Source organism: Marmota marmota, unplaced genomic scaffold, assembly GCF_001458135.2.
Source record: "Marmota marmota marmota unplaced genomic scaffold, marMar, whole genome shotgun sequence".
In the NCBI taxonomy this organism is placed as follows: Eukaryota; Metazoa; Chordata; class Mammalia; order Rodentia; family Sciuridae; genus Marmota; species Marmota marmota.
The window spans coordinates 1012338-1026486 of NW_026000140.1; the positions used below are offsets into that span (position 1 = coordinate 1012338).

The 14149-nt window shown below is 37.1% G+C and overlaps 1 pseudogene; it reads left to right on the forward strand.

Annotated features, from left to right (window-relative positions):
- The first annotated feature begins 4645 nt into the window (after positions 1–4645).
- LOC107158760 lies at positions 4646–6970 on the forward strand (annotated as a pseudogene).
- The last annotated feature ends 7179 nt before the right edge of the window (positions 6971–14149 follow it).

Consider the following 14149-nt stretch of genomic DNA (forward strand, 5'->3'; position numbering starts at 1 on the left):
AAAACTGCAGAACAAAGTCTCCAAGAGAAAGAAAAACAAGAAAAGACATGGAATGAGTTCAATCCTATGAAATATAATATAGGAAAGGAGGTATAGAAAGTGACCCTTGCTTGTGACAAAGGTATGATATGTGTTTGTATGGAAAATATGCCTAAATTAAGAGACTATAAATCCAGATTTGGTTATCCCTGAAAATTAGCCTCCTATTCTACTCTCTCCACTTTCTACTAAGTTGCCCAACCTATTCTTAGATTCCATGGAACTCAGACTCTCCTCCATTCCCTGATGAAGACTTTAGGAATACAACCAAGGAAAAAGATCCCTGAGATGCTTCCCAACCTGGCATACTTCAGGAACCCTAGCAGGAGCATGTTGCCACAACTTACTGCCTTCCTCTTTTTAGGCAGGGCTCTGCTCTCCCCACGACTAGAGCTAGAAGAGAGATGCAGAAGACAAAAACTCAATTTACCTATCTTGGTGACTCCAGCAAAGGTGAAAAAGCAGGAGAATGACTTCCATAGTAGCCAACAGATACTCACTTAGACCCATTTTAGACTTCCAAACAGTGTCCAAAAAAAAAAACATGGTAAAAGATATACTGACAGATCTGTGTTCAAACCTAGACATCACACCTGAAAATCGATGAGCCTTTAGATGTGAAACTTAATCTGTGTGTGTGTGTGTGTGTGTGTGTGTGTGTGTGAGAGAGAGAGAGAGAGAGAGAGAGAGAGAGAGAGAGAGATTTCTACAGTGGGGGCTACTATCTGGCTTACAGGGTTAATGTAAGAATAATATGAAATAAAGTACACAGATGAAATTACTGAATCATAACACTGCCCTTCTTTTCCAGCTGATCCATTTCATAGCAAAAATGGATTATTCCCATAATCTAATGAATTTGTGTTTTTCCATGAACACTATACACATTGCCCTTTTGGTCCTTCTTTATAATTCATATCATGCATTTGTGAGACCACATATGCTGGCAAATGTTGTAATATCAAGGGCCAAAGTTTGCTTCTGCTATTAGTAGGCTGGGAGCCTAACAGTGGTAAAAGCTAAATCAATTTTGGTGAGGAGTAGTATCATATAGAGCCCTTGAATGATCTCTCTCCCCAACACCACAGTCATTTCAAACACTAGCACATTGAACAGACAACAAGGTAGCCAGAGAAAGAGGCTAAATATCACTATCAGAGACATCTTAATTATTGAGCATTCCCTCTAGCAGACATTTTCATGAGAAAAAAAATATCCTCATACAATGTCCCATCCTGAGAGGCCTATACAAATAGACTTTTTTCTGGACCCTCCTTACCACCAATCTTCCAATTTTATTCTTTCCAAATCCCTGGTGACTGATATGGAGTACCCTGCTTGAGTATAATTCTGTACCTCAGATCATCTCTCTTTCCACACAAAATTAAAAAACAAGATACACCATTTAAAGTTCTGCCCCTTGAGTACATTGACTTTGCACTTTCAGCTGATTCCACACTACCCAGGCAGAAATCCATGAGACAGGAACACACTCTTTCCTCTGCATAAACTGGTTGCAGGAAGGGTGGCCATATAAGTTATTCTCTACTGGGACATTTTTGACAATGAAAAGAAGTGTCATCAATGATTATGCTGGACAACAAGTATAAACTAGTACTACCTAAGACAAACCTATTATCTGGTTATTCTAGTCTCATGAAACTCCTGTGACACCTGAGTAGATTGAAGAAAAGTCATCAAAATTATAAATAATAAAAAATGTGGAAGTCTGAACAGTTGCTTCTGCAATTTAATGATGCCCTACAGACCAGGTGTCATATTTATCATTTCCACTGTTGTCATTTATGTTCATTTTTACTATGATTCAGTGAATCATATACCAACTAGTCCAAGATGGGTATGTCAGATGGAAAAATCACTTGACCTCCCATTGTCTCTATTCTATTAGAGTCTAATAAGAAAAAAAAAGCAAGAATTACTTTTCACAAAGAAAACCTTAAAGTTCTATGTTGTTATTCTCCTTTCATGGTTTGTCATAGATCCTATACTGCTACAGATACTTCTAACAAATTGGAGCCTTGTGGGCCATAATGCTCAAGTGATAGGAAAGCTTGGGCTGGATCTTTTTCATGCTTTACATCCTACTCAAAATTGTCAGCCTTTCAAGTTATATAGTATGTGATATATGTTGTTTTCAAAACACAGAGAAATCCAAGAAGCATTGCACGTCATTTTTTGTATAGGATAACATAAGAAACAACAACTTGCCAACAACTTCCACTCTCCCAGTATGCCTCAAACTACCCCTAGAAATGCCATCACAGTCCACAGACTTTTACAGTATTTATGTTCCACCCTATGACTTTTTACTCCATGTTAATCAAATCCTGTTGCATTAAGTCTTCAATGCCTGGACAGTCATGAATGTCCTCTGGAATGTAAAAATGATCAAGTACCCTCAGGACCATATTAGGACAAACGGCAGGATAGTTGATATAATCCTAAAGCAAAACATTAAAAACTGGTATTGTTTGTATACTTTACAATCAAACTGCTTCTGATTTTTATTGTGGATTGGAATTAGAAAAAAAAAAGCATCTGCCAGATCAATAGATATATACAAATGCCATGGGCTACATTATTTGCTCCAAGAAGGTTACATCTGCAAATACATCTGCAACTGGCAACACTACCTGATTGAGTTTGAAATATTCCAATTTAACACCCCATAATCCATTTAGCTTTTTACCAGCCAAATAATGAGTTAAATGGGGAAGTGTTAGGACACATTTCACTGTATCTCTCAAGTCTTCCATGTTAACACTAATCTCCCCATTTCACCCATAGTACTTACTACATTGTTAGGAACAAAGAAGAAGGAGTATAGTTCCAGGGGCCTCCTTCCACTTGTCCCTTCCCACTACAGCTTTCATTCAACTGATGAAGGAATCACTGTGGAATCCTGCCAATTAGTAGGTACAACTATTCTTACCATACATTCTGGGACTAGGGAAATTACCACATGATAGATCCACAAGATCCACTGTTAGATGAATAAGAACCAAATTTCCATCTCTAATATGACTTCTATAAGCATTAATTAATAAACTATAAAGGCTTTTAAATTCATAACCACTATCTAGTAACCCACAGAAAGCCTGGGTATTTTCCTTCCCCATCCCACCCTACACTGTATCCCTAGTAAATTTTTTCAGGACCCTCTAGAGAAAGTTTCAGGAAATTTGGTGATGCACATATATGGCCACATTACAAGGTCCTCCCTTATAGGGATCTGGTATCCCCCAGTTGAGGGACTCCAGATCTGAAAATTGAATAAGAGACTATGAATTCCACTATGATAATTTGAATTAGGTTCAGTGAACCTAGAATTTTTTTAAACTCAAACAGCACTGTAACGGATTGTTCATCCATTTTTTTCTAGAGTCCTGTGACCAACTAATGATCCAAACAGAACACTACTGGTCAAATATCCTGATTATCACTCCATCCTAGTTCAGAAAGAACTACTTTATGGGGACTAGTCACCTCTGCTGGGCCAAGAAGTTGGGGACATGTCCTCAGATGCCACATCTCTTCCTTGGCAATAGCCTCACTACCACCCAATTGGTAGATTCATGTGATCTTTTAATAATTGAATAATGTCAAAAAATGATCCAAAATTAAAAGTGACTTCTCTATCAAGCAGTAGAAAATTTTTCATACCACCATCCAGTAGCTGAATTCAGTTTGGGACAGAAATAAAACAAGTGAAACAGAAAACGGAAGATAAGAAAATCTCACTTTGAAACTATCTTTCTCCTTGACTACTCCTCAATCCCTATCTTTCTACTTGTTCAAATTTTGTTCTGAATTTATAAATAGTGAAGACCAAAGAAATAGAACACACATTTAGGAGCTTTATACTGAAAACATGCCTTGAAACCTGCTATTCTGTGGGGGTGAAAGTATCAAGTTTCCGTCTGGTTCTTTTCTAAAACAAGATTTCTTATATCTTCATATTTTAAAGATTAAGACAAATATGAACATATCTGCACATGTTGTGTAAGAGTAACAGCATTGGTGTTTTAAGAGCTTTGTTGAGTGGTTGTTTTGCCACTGGAGTTTACTATTCAGAAGATCTTTTCTAGAGTTTTAATATTATATTTTTGAACTATTACTTGAATGGCACTACTTGTCCATACATGAGGCCACCTGTCTTTCTTGCTATTACCTTGTTATAGTTTGCACTCACTGTGCAAATGTCCATGCATTACCTATTTAGGCAGCATCATGGTGCCATTATTCAAGGAAGTTGAATGAGGTGAACATAGACATAGTTCTTTTCCCTGAATCCACTTTTCAAATGTGACAAATACTTTTATGTTTCCCACCCCTTTTGGAAGTGTGTGGTTTAGGGTAAGCTATTGAGGGGACTAAGAGTGAGAGCCACATAAAGCAGGGCTTCTTTGTGTTTCATCACAAGGCATATTAGCATCCAAACTATTTCAGCACCTTTTTAAACATGAAAATGTCATGGGATATCCAAGTAGTAGATTCAAGGAGTTCAGAAAACAGAGGTTATACTCTAGGATCTTGTCCATGAGGTTGGATGCCTCACCTTGCTGAAAACAGACAATGGGCCTAAATGTCATAGCATGACTTTGTTTCTGTTTGGGTAAATTTTGCAATACTCCAGCCAGTTAAGTCACCTCCAGCCCCCTTTGAAAAATGTGGAGAGCACCCACCCCAAAAAGAAGGTAGATTTGCTGTACCATATGCACCTCAGATAGAGGATTAATCTCCAGGATATATAAAGAACTCAAAAAATTAACACCAAAAAAATATAACCCAATAAATAAATAGGCTAAGGAACTGAACAGACACTTCAAAGAAGAAATACAATCAATCAACAAATATATGAAAAAATGTTCAACATCTTCAGCAATTAGAGAAACACTAATCAAAACTACTCTAAGATTTCATGTCACTCCAGTCAGAATGGCAATTATCAAGAATACAAGCAACAATAAATGTTGGTGATGATGTGGGGGAAAAGATACACTCATACATTGCTAGTATGATAAGCATACGGAGAGTCCTCAGAAAACTTGGAATGAAACCACCATTTGACCCAGCTATCCTACTCCTTGGTCTATACCCAAAGGACTTAAAATCAGCATTCGGCAATGATGCAGCCACATCAATGTTCACAGAAACTCAATTCACAATAGCTGAACTATGGAACCATCCTAGGTGCCCTTCAACAGATGAATGGATAAAGAGACTGTAGTATACACAGTGGAATATTACTCAGCTTAAAGAAGAATGAAATCATGGCATTTGCTGGTACATATATGGAACTTAAGAACATCATGCTAAGCAAAATAAAGTCAATCCCAAAGAACCAGAGGCCAAATGTTTTCTCTGATATGTGGATGCTAATTCACAATAAGGTGGGGGTGCAGTGGGCCGCGGGGAGCAGGGGGCTAGGAAACAATAGAGGTACTTTGGGTAGACAGACAGGAGTGAACAGAGGGGAAAGGGTATGGGAACAGGAAGGATAATAGAATGAATTGGTCATTATGACCCTATGTGCATATATGATTACACAACCTGTATAATCCTATATCATGTACAACCAGAAGAATGAGAAGTTATACTCCATTTATGTATGAGTGATAAAATGCTTTCTATTGTCATGTATAACTAATTAGAACAAATTTTTTTAAAAGAAGGTGTATTTGGAGTGAGCTATCCACACAATTTCTTTTAATAGCTTTTTTTAACAATGAGTCACTATGACCTACAGGAGATTCCTGGCACCAGCCCTCCCTGTTCCACCATAATTCTGTAGACTCTGGTATCTCTAAGGGAGCATATCCTGAAATCACAGGAAACCTTTCTAGTTGGCACAGTTCCTCCCAAAGTCATGATGGAATGAGCCAGCATAGTGGAGGTGGCACAGGGAACCATTGACACTAGAATGGTAGATTCCTTTCCTGGAAAGGCTGTGCCTTTCAGGAAAACCCCACCTACAGAGATTAGGGAAGAAAAGAAAGAAGACAAGGAGGAAAAGTTGCAGTTAGAAGAGGAAAAATTTCCTTCTTTGAAGACAGAAGCTGGCAAACAGAGTCAATCATACAGACCTATTGGGACCCCTTCTGGAGTATGGAAACAATCACATAGTGCAAAGCAACCCTCCAAGACATTAGTTTTCAAAAAAGTTTCTAAAGAGAATCCTGATGCTGCCTTCTCTGCTACATTCACCTCACCAAGATCTCACCATGCAAATGGGAACAAATCATCAACCATGATTCCAAGGGTCTATGCCTGTACCACCTCCTTCTAAGCCTGATGCACGGAAATCTAACAGACTGGAACCCAAATAAGAATCCCTTTCCTCTAGCCCAAAGTCTGCATTTACCAATCCAGTCTGCTACCAAAGCAGTGGTACTAGCTGATGGCATAGTTCTAACCATTTCCAAGGAGATTCCCTCTAATATCACCCCTCCAATTAAGATCACCCTTTCTCATCTGATCATGTTGACCCACAAGACCACCAATAGGAAGAGTGAGTGCCTGAAGACTCAAGGATGACCAGAATGGAGACTTCTCAAAGAAAAGAGGCTGAGGCAAGCTGGAGGATTTAAAGGACAACAGCATATCTGAACCAAAAGAAAATGGACAAGAAGGCTGTCTTCAGAACTGTCTTTCTCTCCATCATGGAAGGGGTATCCTGTCATACTCTCTAAAAGCAGAGCACATGTTATTGAAAGCAATGGGATGGCAGGAATATCCTGAAAATGATGAGAATTGCTTTCCTCTCCCAGAGAATGTGTTTGCAAAGAATGGCTTCTTGCAAAGCTGCAGTTCCAGCCTGCTCTCCCCCTGGAGAAGTACCTATAAAGCAGAGTTTGATGTCTCACACATAGAAACAAATGAAACATCAGATGACAATGCCCGGAAGTAGACATAATAAAAATGAACATAAATGACAACCATGGAAATGATAAATATGACACCTGGTCTAGAGGGAATCAGAGTAAATGCCACAGTAAATCTGACCCAGCAAACTTGTCTTGTATGTTTAGGGAATATACAAAGAAATTGTTCTTTTCCTTTACTTTTTCTTTTGTTGCTGAATACTTCATGTACAAGGAAAATAATCATGTCCCAAAGAAAGAGCAGTAGGTTTGTTTAGCTTTTGTTTTTGTTCTTCATTAGAGTTTATGTGATGGGAAAGATTTTTTCAATGCACCCACACAGTGTATATAGAGGAGGAGACACTGCAGCAACAGCTTCTATAACCAGTCCTTAGAGTACTCAACCCTGTGCTTAAGCAATCATTGTCAAAGACAAAGTGACTACTGAAGTTATAACTGTATTAAATTAATGCTAATAATTTGGATATTTTGTTTTATTTTGGGCTGCTTGGGTAACTTTAGTCCTTACAAAGCATAGTGGTTTGGTTTTTTTTTTTTTCCTTTTCCTTTTTGGGTATAGCTGTGAAATATTTGGATATAGGAAATGTTGTGTTATTCTTGCAGCCTTGATAATCAGGGTGCATTGTAAAATATAAACTTCTGTGAGATTTCAAATATTATTCTGACAACATTATCTATAAATTTAAAATATGTGGTTAGCATAAGTCTATTGAGGGGGAAAACTGCTGCATAAAATGACTAACCTGGAATAAATATTTTGCATCAGTTAAACAAACTCCATCCTATGGCTTCTATGGTACTTAACATCCTCCTTGTCCTTAAGAGATAAGCCCAACTATCTGACCTCTATTTTTCCTTACCTATTCCCCACTTTGAAAATCCAAAGAAAATCCTTCTATACCTGACCACAAAGATTTTTGTTTCTTAATGTTTTGACAAAGGAATATTTTCTGGGCTCTTCTGGAAAGGAAAGGGTGAAGAGCAAATATGGACTGATTAACACAACATCTCCATGATACCAGAATATCAAGTGCAGCACACCCATCAGCTGTGTGAATAATCTTTGTGGGGGTGGGGAGTAGGTACTAGGGATTGAATACAGGGGTGGTCTACCACTGAGCTACTTCCCCTGCCCTTTTTCAATATTTTTTTTTTATTTTGAAAGAAGATCTTACTAAGTTTTCTAGGCTGGCCTCAATCTTGTGGTCCTCCTTCCTCAAGCTCCCAAGCAGCTGGGATTATAGGAGTATATCACTAAGCCAGTAAGAAAATAATCTTTATGAAACATATACACAACCTCCTCTTTAACTTACAAATGACACTGGTTTTCCACTTACAGATTTAAAGAAGAGGTTCCTTTTGAAATAAGTTTTTTAATGTTTTTATGAAAGAAAAATATTAAATAATCTAGGTTGTAACTGGATGTGGCAATAACCATAAAGATGACTATGATTGTACACATAAATAATCTTGGGGAAAACACTAATTTAATTTAATCTTCTCACTTATGATTGAGGAGACCAATGCCAAGACTTTAATAATTCTTTAAGCATTCTTATAAATATTATTTTGGAAGATTCTGTATTATGATACATCTGTGACGAAAAACAGTAAGATATAATGGAAAGATCTTAGCTTAATTGTAGCTTGCCCTATGGTTTTCAAACTCCATTTAGTGTTAATATGATATTAAATGAGAGGAAGCAAATACTAAAAGTAACCTAGACTTACTGTCTACATTTTATTAGAACTTGAAATATTATATTCAGAAAAATAAGTCTCAAACACATTAAAGCTTTGAGTTTCTAAGTGTGTTCCTCTTCTATCCAAAACTGCTCAGCACTAAAAAGTTGACTGTGGTAAACAGCATGTGGCTATCTGTCAAATGACATCAACAGACAGCAGTGATGCATTTTACAATGGGGAGCCCAAACCAGAAGTTTAGACAACTTCTTTTTTCCATAAACATTACAGACTTGGAGAAAAGTAGAAACAGCAGCAACCACACTTCATAGAAGCCAGACATTAGAAACAAAAACTTCTAGCTTTGAGAAATGACCATTATCAAGCTGTCTGTCGAAACAACTTTTGCTGATGCTTCAGTTCTCTCCCAGTACTTTCATCTTTCCCCTAAGGTTCAGCAGCTTTCTACCCAGAGACCCAGCTAATAACCAGTTTGATAATGACTTAACGATAAGCTGCAGTGAGCACAACAAAGGAAATGAAGGTGAGTTTTTTAGAGTGGATGGGGATTTACATTCTAATTTATTCACAAACTAGAAATGCATGGGTGCTGAGTATGTGTTTTGGGAAAACTGGCATTTAAAACAAGGTCAACCCTGGAGTTATGTGTCTAGCACACTTTGGATATCATTCCTATATGACTGTCTAAGACTTTGCAACCTCCACGAAACAAGGAGGACAGATCCCCAAAAGACAGAAATTTAGCACCTCTAGTGTGACAGGCTACTGTTATTCCTCCACTCATAGGGAAAAACTGAAGGAAGAAAGAAAGAAAGAAACACTGACAGAGACTGACTTTCTGTTTCGTTCTCTAAGGCTTTCATTTAGATCTGTCCAATGGCCAAATATACCAAGTCAACTTCTGTCAAGCCAAGTTCACAAAATGTAGTTTTCCCTTTGATGGAAGATTCTAAAAAAAAATGTTTTGCATACTTTTCTACAGTTTGGGGATTATTAGTTCCAAGCATATATTTTTGTGAAAGATCCCATGTGGGTTCTGAGGGTTGTTACCTATCTCACTCTCCTGGAAGACATATTTGCTCAGGAAAAATCCAAGTAAATGCTACATACTAAGCATTATTCTAGGCATTATATAAACAGTAGTTTTTTTAAAAAAAAATCAAATCTATAATACAATGTGAGGTTATGATAAATTCTGTGGCGAAAACTAAAAAGCACAGTGAGAGAAGAGAGAAGACAAAGAGATGTGGACTGGTCAGGGAGATCTCCCTGAGGAAGTGACATTTGAATGCAATGATTTCAAAACTGAAATATCCTTAAAGAACAGTTAGTCAAACACATACATTTTTTCAAAACCCAATTGCTAAATAACTTTCTTATGGTGGTCCAGAGAGGATAACAAGGCTCACAATTAGAAGTCAGCCTGATGCCTTCCTGACTAAAGCATTTTCAGTCTGGTTTCTGAGCTAACATTTGCCACATACTGAAGTACCTTCTTGGTTTTAGTGTTTTCTGGTGGGGAAAAAACTTTTTTAATTGACCTGGACTCCATACTTGATTTCATTAGAACTTGAAAATATTCTCTCTTATATAAGCACTAAACAGAAATAAAGCACAGTAGTTTAAATTCAAATTCTGCCCTCGCCAACCCGTGGCCCTGTTACTTAATTTTTCTATGCCAAAACAAAACAATAATAATAGAACTCAATACTCAGGGCAAACAGAAGTAATAAACTAAACATGCAAAGAACTTATACCAGTGATTTACACATATGAAGACCTCAATAAGGTCAGGCACTGTGGCACATGCCTATAATCCCAGTGGTTTATGAGGCTGAGGCTGAGGCAGGAGGATTGTGAGTTCAAAGCCAGCCACAGCATCTTAGTGAGGCCCTAAGCAACTCAGCAAGACCCTATCTCTAAATAAAATATTAAAGGCTGGGATATGGCCTTGGGTTCAATACCCAGCACACACACACACACACACACACACACACACATACACACACAAAAAAAATACCTCAATAAATAGAAGGTATTACTGCGCTTTTTCAGAGTTACTTACATTTACACTATTGCCTATTATCCCAATTGTAAAAAAAAAGAAAAAGAAAAAAAAGTTCGGTAATATTTTGAAGATTTGCTACCCTATTATTTATCTTGTTTACCTTAGTGTCCCCAAGCCCTACAGTACTGACAAAAATGCATGCTCAATATTTTTTAAGTTATTAATGACTTAAAATGCATAATTTCTGAAATCATTGGAAAGGAAAACAAAGCTGGTAAAAAATGTATACTATTAAAAACAACCATTGGACACTAACAGACACTGACTTAAAGCTGTAATCTAGAACTTGATATTTGTTGTCACAAGGCAGAAGTTTGAGCCAGGTGCAGTAGTGCACACCTGTAATCAAAATGGCTTGGGCGCAAGTTCAAAGCCAACCCCAGCAACTTAGCAAGGCCCTAAGCAACTCAGTAAGATGATGCCTCAAAATAATATATATATATATATATATATATATATTTGTTTTTTTATAAAATATCCTCAACCCTTATATATAAATAAAGGGTTGGGATATTGCTCATTGGTTAAGTGACCCTGGGTTCAATTTCTGGTACCAAAAAAAAAGGGGGGGAGAAGTTTGGGTAAGCAGTAACCTAACTTTATTTTATATAACCAGCAAAGTGTGCATGATCCCATACTTCCTGCCCATAACCACTTATTCTAAGAATTCAATTCAAGTAAGTTTATGTGATTGGTCTTAATTCATTCAACTAACATATTTTGGAAACTTCTAGGCCCTAGCACTGTGCTAGCCACTAATGGTGCCACAAAAATTGGAAACATAAACTATGTGGTGAATGTTACCACCAAGACAGAAAAGCTTGACTGCTGAGAGAGAAGGGGAAAGTTTCATAAAGGGGATTTTTGAGTTGGCTCTTAAATGATGTGGAGAAGTGTTCATGTAGAAGAAATGAAGAGAAATTTTAGGTTCAGTAAACCACACATGTGTAGACAGACAAATATGTAGAAAGATCTGAAGAATCTGGAAAGGGAAATGGAGCACTATGACATGAGTGTCAGATATCAGGGAAAATTATGTGGTGCTGTGTTGAGAAAAACAGGAGGAAGAAGTGACTTGTATGCCAAGCTAAGAATCATACATTTTTGTTCTATAGCTCCTAGGAAAACTCCAAGGGTGTGATATAATCATGAATAAATCGGGGAAAATTAACCCAGAAATAACATGGAAGATTGAAGATTGTACCTGGATCAGAAGTAGTTAGGCATAAATATAGTTAGAGCAATCTCTGTTGTTGTCTTCTTTTTTTTTTTTAAGTCTCTGCCTATCTTCCTGACTCTGTGTATATATGATACTTTCATTATCACTCTTCCTCTCTTGTTGTCTCTGCTTATCTCAGTATTTGGTATACTGAGTCTTCAACATTTAATATAACATCAATTGTTTAGAATTGCTCAAGCTGGGCATGGAGGCACATGCTGAGGCAGGAGGATCGAAAATTCAAAGCAAGCCTCAGCAACTAAGTAACTCAGTGAGAGCCTATCTCTAAATAAAATACAAAACAGGGCTGGGGATGTGGTTCAATGGTCAATTGTCCCTGAGTTCAATCCCTAGTACCCAGAAATCATGAGAAAACTTGTCAGTGATGAATAATAAAGCAAATATTGAGAAGCACTAATAAGAACAATAACAAATAACATTTACTTATCTATTTATTTACCTATAACATTCGTTTGAACTATGTGCTAAGAACTTTGGAGGGATATTGTTTGCTTTTTGTTAGGGTACTGGGGATTGAACCCAGGGGTGCTTTACTACTGACTTATATCCTCTTTTTACTTTTTATTATAAGACAGAGTCTTGCTAAGTTGCTGAGGGCCTCCCTAAATTGCTGAGGCTGGCCTTGAACTGGCAATCCTTCTGCCTGAGTCTCCTGAGTTTCTGGGATTACAGGCATGTGCCACTACTCCCATTTTATGTGCTAAGACATTTAAGTGAAGTATCTCATTAAATTATCAACAAACCTATAAAAGGAATTTTGTTATTATCCCCCATTTTCAGATGATGAAACTGATTTTAAAATAAGTAAGTTGAAGAAAACAGAATTTGAAGCCCCTACTTAGAAAATTTCCTACCCTAATATCCTGTGCAGGGTGGGCAGACACCTAAGCCAGGGGTTTGTGTGAAGTAGCTGCTCAACAACTATGGTATAAAATATGATAACTAGCCATTTAGTCCATGAGAGATTAAACTATTCTTCCTCTTCTGTTTATTAGAAGAGTTTCTCATACTTAGGTCCTGAAAATATACTGAATGGTTTCAGAGAGAAGTCAAGGTTGTGGACCCTTTGACATTATTTGGCACCAGTAATGGAAGCCTTAAGTACTACTTAGTCTCAGGCCCTTCACTGAGTGACCCTGCTGTGGCAGAATGCTCTGCTAATAAGCCACAGAACTTTGATCAATACCTGTGCTTAGAAGAGGATCTATTTTCTCTGAGAAGTATGACTTTATTTATTACTTTTAAATCATTAATAAATCATTAGTAATCATTACAAGGTATAATGTAAAACCACAAGTACCTTCATAGATTGGTCAATCAGATGCTGATACTTATCTACTACTAGATTCAAGGCATTTTACAATATTATTTCATTTATTTAGTATGAGTCTTGGTAATGTTACCCCATTTTACTGAACAGGAAAGTGGGTAGTTGGAATAATTTGTGAAAAGTTTAAACTCAAGTCTGGTAACTCAAAAACCAGTCTCTTTCCACCATAACTAAAGCCAAAAAGTCCAAAAACTTTTCTGTTCTTAGTAGCTTACAATCTAAATCAACAAGGGAATACTAACAATTAGAGGAACAAAAAAAAAAGGGGGAGAGATCATAGACACTTGGGGATATGTTTTCTGTTTCATAGCGGGTATGCAGTACATTTACACATAAACAGACAAATTCTTATACAAAATTTCTTGGGTTGACAGATCCCAGGTTGAGAAGCCATGTTTTATGGATAAAACACAAAATGAATCAAGGACTTAAGAATACAACCAGAGACCCTACGTCTAATAGAGGCCCTAAATAGGCCCTAATCTCCATAATGTGGGATTAGACCCCAGCTTCCTTAATAAGACTCCTGTGGCACAAGAATTAAAATCAAGAATCAATAAATGGGATGGATTCAAACTAAAAAGCTTCTTCTCAGCAAAAGAAATAATCTGTGAGCTGAATAGAGAGCCTACATCTTGGGAGCAAATCTTTACCCCTCACACATCAGATAGAGCACTAATCTCTAGGGTATATAAAGAACTCAAAAAGCTAAACACCAAAAAAACAAATAACCCAATCAATAAATGGGCCAAGGACCTGAAGAGACACTTCTCAGAAGATGATGTACAATCAATCAACAAATACATGAAAAAAATGTTCATTATCACTAGCAATTAGAGAAATGCAAATCAAAACCACTCTAA